At 33.8% G+C, this 7,563-nt stretch overlaps 1 protein-coding gene across 4 annotated transcripts in view; it reads left to right on the forward strand.

The window, feature by feature from the left end:
* Dmd (dystrophin) overlaps window positions 1–7,563 on the forward strand; it is a 2,293,239-nt gene that overhangs the window by 1,663,966 nt on the left and 621,710 nt on the right. The window lies entirely within an intron of this gene.

The following is a 7,563-nucleotide window of genomic DNA, read 5'->3' on the forward strand; positions in this document are numbered from 1 at the left end:
GAGCAGAAGCTGTGTTCCACTCACCAGCAGTCTCAAAATCCTGTGGCGGGGGTCGTGGGTAGCTGGCGGGTGTCAGACGACCCTGCGCTCTAGCTATGCAGGTGCTGGTCCGGCCGGATGAGATATGCTTACTTTCAAGAGACAGACGTTAGAAAACAAACACACCCCCAAACAAAACACATGCGTGCGTGCACACACACACCCACATACACACACTATTCAACACTAAACAAAATCCCTGCTGATAAACTGTAACAGAATCCTATGAGAAATATTGCCATTTAGAATTTTCAAAAAAAGCTAAACTATTATGCCAATGGCACCTGAAAGTGCCAGCAGTGATCCTCCTAGGATTTATTTCATTTGGCACAATCTTGGTTGAGTTCACAGCCTATTCACCAGGCTAAGATTGGACCAAACTTGGCAATGGGATCTTTGGAAAAAGTATTTCTTGATCATTTTGAACTTTCTTTTCCAGTGGTCATAAAGATTTGGCCAGGCTTACACTTTCCATTTATTTTTCTCCTTTCAGCTTTTGAAAAAGAAATTCCATTTTTGTCTGATCTTTGATTGCTTTTGTGTCAAATTCAGCATAAAAGCTTTTCAAACGTGACAGTATTAGCTGTTTTGTGCTTGGGTGAGCTAAGAGTACATGAATTCAATAGAGAAGTGAAATCTTATTGAGCCTTGCTGATTTGGCTATTTAATACTAGAAACTATTTGAAGGGAGAAATCTAATAACTTTCAATTATTAAATAAACATTTCCTAGGCTGAAAAATGCTATGTTTTAAATGTGCCCTTTACTGGACCATAGATACATTATAATTATAATTAATTTTCTAACTAAAACTTCTTTTAACTTTTTTATTGGTTATTTTATTTATGTACATTTCAAATGTTCTTGTTTCCTCTCCAAAAAGACCCTATCCCATCCCCCCTCCCTCTGATTCTATGATAATGTTCACCATTCACCCACCCACTCCCTCTTCCACATCCTGGCATTTCCCTACATTGGAGCATCAAGCCTTCATAGGACCAAGGACCTCTCCTCCCATTGATGCCCAACAAGGCCATCCTCTGCTACATATGCAGCTAGAGCCAGGGGTCCCTCCATACACATACTCTTTGGTTGGTGGTTTAGTCCCTGCAGGGTCTGCTTGATTTATATTGCTCTTCTTCCTATGGGGTTGCAAACCACTTCAGCTCCGTTATAGAAAAGCCTGTTCAATAACATACCTACACTAACCACTTGAAAATTACAAATTATTTTAGTAAGAAATAATCAGGGGGAATTCTTTGATAAACTTGAAGGATACATTATTATTTTATGTGTGTTTATGAGGGGGTCAAACTTATATATTAAACAGTATTCTGTCTGTATTATAGGTATGTACAATGATAGAAATCGAAATTTTATGTATGTTAAGCCTACACATTTTTATATGTATGGATATATGAATGCATGTATATTAGAGTTACATAATTGACTGAAACTAGTAGTTTGGAAATGTGATTTCTAATCTAATAATGAAAAACATTGTCTAAGATCATCTGTTTAGAACCTAGCATCTGGTCATGCATTTTTAAAACTCCCCTTTGTTCTCCCTGTAACACTGCCAAATGAGTAAGAATCAATAAGCTAATAGTAGTTTTTTTTTTCTTCTTAAAGCACTAGGAGGCCACTATACTTGAAACATAGAGAACATATCTTATATCTCTGATATAACGTAACTAATCACAAGGTACTTTCCCTGTTACTTACACATATATTTAAGAGAGACTTTCCATGTCTTGCTCTCCATTACACTCTGACCGCACCATTATTTTACTTAGGTTTTATTCACAGAACAACTTCTTCAGTATTTGAAACTATACTGTGATGACTCTAGAAATCTATTCCTACACACACACACACACACACACACAAGCAAAACAAAACACATTTTGGAAGATGGTTGTAAAAATTCTCCTCAGAACTCAGAAAACTAACCAAAAGATAGAGTCTCTGACATGTTATACTTCCACAAGAACAGCAAGATTTTCCTGTCCTTCTTTTCTAGCTTCACAGTAGTCTTGAGAATCAGCAGTCTTGGAAACACTGGGAAAATAAAAATAAAACTATACGGAGAATCTAATTTTTTTTAATTTTTTTTATTACGTATTTTCCTCAATTACATTTCCAATGCTACCCCAAAAGTCCCCCATAACCCCCCACTTCCCTACCCACCCACTCCCCCTTTTTGGCCCTGGTGTTCCCCTGTACTGGGGCATATAAAGTTTGCAAGTCCAGTGGGCCTCTCTTTCCAGTGATGGCCGACTAGGCCATCTTTTGATACATATGCAGCTAGAGTCAAGACCTCCGGGGTACTGGTTAGTTCATAATGTTCTAATTCTTTATTTGACCTGACTTATAGCTAACTCCCTATGAAAAGGCAATGATTCATGGTCATAATACATATCACTCTACAGCAGTTATTTAACGTAACAGTATATATTGGCAGTGATGTTCATTGAGGTTTTGGGAAAAAAAAAAACTTTAAATGGGGCATCTGGGTGTTGAGATGTCCATATGGGGTTCTTTGAAAATTCTGGCATATTTTTGGAGAGTGGAGAAAGTCTTGGGCATGCGTTCACAAATATAAGTAAATTAAAGGAGAAAAACTATAAACAACCACCACATAGAAATGCTGTCTTTGAAAGCACAACAGCTAGCATAAAACAGTCATGATGAATGTTCAATAGATATAATCCAGTCTGAGAAAAAGAAAAATAATATAAAAATATATAAAGTAAAAACTGAAAAAAAAATTATGTGCAATTCAAGAAAAATTGTCTGGCAGTTTCCTGTTTTTAATACCAGATTGAATATCTGGACATATAAACAAGAGGAAATACTTGAAAAACAGTATAATCTTACAAACTGTAGTAGCCATCTCTACAATTCTCTATACAATAATAGCAGAATTCATATTATTCTTACTTGCACAATAAATCCCCTTCAAGATAGTCCACATGAGATGAAAATTCTATAATGTGACTTTTCAGATTATGGGATAAAACTAAAGATAAATAGCTATAACACATTAAAGAGTTTTGCAAATAAAAGAAAATCATATAGTGCATGCTAATGGAACCACTGTGCTAGAGAAAAAAAATCTCATTAAAATTCAAACTACCTTGAGAAAAATGGGAATAAAAATACAAAATTCTGAGGCCTCTGAAGAGTGAAGTGTGTGACATTATGTGCTGTAAAAAAACAATAGGAAGTATCTCAAATCAATAGCACATTTCCTATCATTGAAAATTGCAAAAAGAAGAAAATTCTAATGTTATCATAAATAATAGATGCTGTAGTGTAAATAATAAAAGAAAGAAAATTCAATGCAGAAAGATTTAAAAGTGTGTTTATGTACAACAGACAGGACTCTTTTTGCTAAAATTTAAAAAAAGAACAGAAAAAGGCTTAAATTAATAATCATATGTATGAAAGAGCATATTGTTATTAATATTATGTAACTAAAATTGAATATTAGAATATGTTATGAACAACTGGAGAAATAACACAACTAATATGTAATAAGAAAAGGAAATGATAGTTTTATGTTTCCCCACAATGAAAGATGCAGATCCAGGAGACTTTAAAAGTGAGTTCTACCATGCTTTTTAGTAATAAATAATCTCCATATTTTACGAACTCTTCTGAAAGTAGAAGTAATAATACTTTGTATTGAAACATAGTACGATAAAAAAAGAATACCGTGGTACAAAATGCAATGAAATAAGTCCTATCACTTGTAATAGCGTGAAGGAACTTAATGGACTTACACTAAATAAAATCAGTCAGGTATTGAAAGCCAAACGTCTTAGTACATCATGTGAATTTATATATGGACTGTAATCACTCCAAACTTACACATGTCGAGGCAAGCATGACAATGACAAGAATCTTGAGGTATTCTGGTAGAGATCATGGTGTTTCAGTTAGAATGTATAACCACTCAAAATTTATTACACAGCATGCTGATATGGCTAATATTAAAATATCACATGTGTCTGAATCATTTTAACTCCATATTTCAAATTCTTCAATACAAACAATAATGAACATTATATGAGATAGCAGATTAGACTAATTACTTTAGATATCATGTTTTATCCTATGAGAGTGTATAATTTCCATTTGTTAATTAAAAGTAAATATTTTAATTAAAATAAGCAAAGTATAATGGTTTGCAAAACATAACCTATTCCAGAGTGGAATTTAAAACTAAACAAAAGATCTAAAAGTTTAAGGGCTGGAGTGATGGCTCAGGAGTTACGATCACTTAATTGTGCAATCATGAGTACTAGAGTTTGGATCCCAGCATCCATGTAACAAATTGTGTATCCAATAATTGCCTATCTATTCAGTTTAAAGGGATCAGAGATAGGACCACTGGAGTTTGCTGGATTCCACCCTAGTTGAGAAAAGCAATCCAAATTCAGTAAGTAATCCTCTTTCAAATTCATAGAAACAGTATTAAATGAGGACATCTATTGTCATCGTCAGGCCTACCTACATATGCAAAGATGCACACCCATCCACTTGCTTGTACACACAAATGCACACAGACACACACACACACACAGACACACACACACACACACGCATAAACACACACACGCATAAACACACGCACATGCACATGCACCATAAAACTTAAAAATATTTTAGTATAGAGGTACAAAAGTTGTTAAGCAATATTTTCTTAGATGCAACACCAAAAATGAAGGTAATAAAAGGCAGTTTATACTTAATCAAAACAAAAACTTTTCTACTTCAAACAATGCCAATAAGTTAAAAGACAATTCATAGCACTGGAGAAAATATTTTAAATAGTATTTGTAATGAGAAATGTATTCAAGAACATATATAAACTCTAATAACTCAACCAAAATTCAAATTACCCAATTACAGAGACTGTTTTAATAGAAGTCTCCAAAGTTGGAGAGTCCCTTTGTCCTTTGAAGGCTATATGTCCCAGTGTGGGGTAATACCAGGGCCAGGAAGCAGGAGTTGGTGGGTTGTTGAGCAGAGGGATGGGGAGTGTGTTTTTCAGAGGGGAAACCAGGAAAGAGGATAACATTTGAAATGTAAATAAAGAAAATATCCAATAAAATTATATATAAAAAATAAAATATTTTAGGCTAAAAAAAGTCTCCCAAGTAGACATCCTTAAACAAATGATAATATAGTTATCATTAGTGATGAGAAAATATAATTAAAAACAATGAAATGGTTCTTTATGTGCATTAGCCAAAATAATGATTTCATACTATGAGGAGAATAATTGGAATCCTTACATATTTGATGAGTATTTCAAATGATAAATATGTTCCGATGTGTTAGAGCCTAGTTAGAACCTAAAATAGAGTATTGCTGAAAGTTCAAGTCCGGTGTGGGCTACATAACCAACAGGTTACATGACAGCCAGAGTTATGTAATAAAACCTAGTTTCAAGAAAACAAACAAACCAATGAATAAACATTTAAGTAAAATTAAAAAATTGTTAAAACAATGGGAAAATATTTAGAAATTTATAACGATATAAATATTAGTGTTCTGCTGCTTAATATATACTCAACAGGAATAAAAGTAGACACAAATATTTATACAAAAGATTTAATTAGTTAATGTCAGTATTAATTATGATATTCAGAATGCATAATCAACCCATATCTCCATCAGCAAACACATAAACAGAATCTTGTACATGGAGAAATGAAATATTATTACATGACAAAAATTCATCATAATGCATAATGCTAATAGTGTAGGGTAGATAAACCTCAAAGTCATTATGCCAATTCATATAACCCAGTCAAAAATAACATTATCTTTCTCTGGTTACAAGTAAAACAAATAATAGCTGAGGGTGAATAAAATGGATAGTTAAAGGTTGTTAATATGAGGTACAGAAGAATTTGTCTTAGAACTGGATTGTAGAAATGGTTGAACATCTGTGTGGCTCAATGAAAAAATCAATAAAGTATACAGTTTCAATGAGTATATAGTAATGGGATTATGTATTGGTAAATCTGCTTTTAAAAGTATATTTGGACCACCAACCAGGCAGCATACACCAGCTGATATGAGGCCTCCAACACACATACAGTAGAGGACTGCCAGGTCTGTGTTCAGTCAGAGATGATGCACACAACCCTCAAGAGACTGAAGACCCCAGGGAGTTTAGAAGTCTTGGTGGGGTGAGAGGTGGGGGGTTTGGCGTGAGGACATCCTCATGAAGACAGAGGGGCGGAGGACGTATGGGATGTAGAACAGTCAGAGGGTGGACCAGGAGGGGAATAATATCTGGAGTGTAAAAAAAAGATTAAATAAACATTTTTAAAAAGTATATTCACACTTCATGACGACTACAGGGGCTTTTTCCTAATTTCTAAAGTGCAGTTATGTGGTCTCATAACAAAAGATATTTGTGAATATAATTTCCCAAAGTAGCTGATAGGAATTTAAAAGTTACCTAAAAATCTGGGTGTGGTGGCAGAAGAAAATGTTACTGTCTGGTGATTTCTAATGTTCTTTTGAGGGTAGTTTCTACAGGAACACTTCCACACACTTTCAACCATACTTCTCTTAGAATTCTGGGTTATCTGGATGATTTGTTAATTACAACATTGCTTAAGCCTTTTAATAAAGTCAGCAAATTAAAGCGAGAGCTCAAATAAAGAGAATGCTTTCCAAATGTCATAATGAAATTAAAGTAATGAAGTACTTGGAGGACTCTCCTCCCATCTTTTTTTTAATAAAACTTATTCCAAAGAAGCTGAAAGAGAAATGGGGCCTGAAAGTAAAGAGGGGAAAAATAAATTGTATGCCATTAGTTTAATTATAAAAATTCATTACATGAAGCCATGTAAGACAGAAAATAATGGAACTCTAATGGGTTGGCCGATAACACATTTACTAGCCTGCTCTCAGCTTGTAGTCATTGTTGAAAGGACAAAAACGTAGCAGCACTGGTATGGAGCCCTCAAAGCTGTTGAAAAGATTAATCATTTCCAGTAAGCTGGAAAATGAGGGCCATTTTCTTAAATAGTATCCTGTATGGAATGTTACCTTAGGAAACAGAATTGTTTGGTAATGTCAAAGGTTTAATGGATGAGTCTTAGAGTTAATGGTGAGAAGCTTTACATTCGAAATAGATTCCTTGCACATATTTTAACATTTTTATTATAAATCCATAAAGGATTTTATAGGTCATTTTAATTCACACAAGAAAGAAAGGAATTAACTTTCTTTTCCCAATAAAGATTTATAGAACATTAATTCATATTTATAGCTAAATTGTTTAGTGATTTTAAAGAACCAAGCAAATGTATTCTTTTTCTGCTCTCTGTGAACATTCTACTTTGAGTTGCACAATAATTTTCCAATGAAGCTATAATTATTCATAAAAATGTTCTTTTTTTATTTTTATTTTTATTACATATTTTCCTCAATTACATTTCCAATGCTATCCCAAAAGTCCCCCATACCGCCCCCCACTTCCCTACCCACCCAT

Source organism: Mus caroli, chromosome X (genome assembly GCF_900094665.2).
Source record: "Mus caroli chromosome X, CAROLI_EIJ_v1.1, whole genome shotgun sequence".
NCBI lineage: Eukaryota > Metazoa > Chordata > Mammalia > Rodentia > Muridae > Mus > Mus caroli.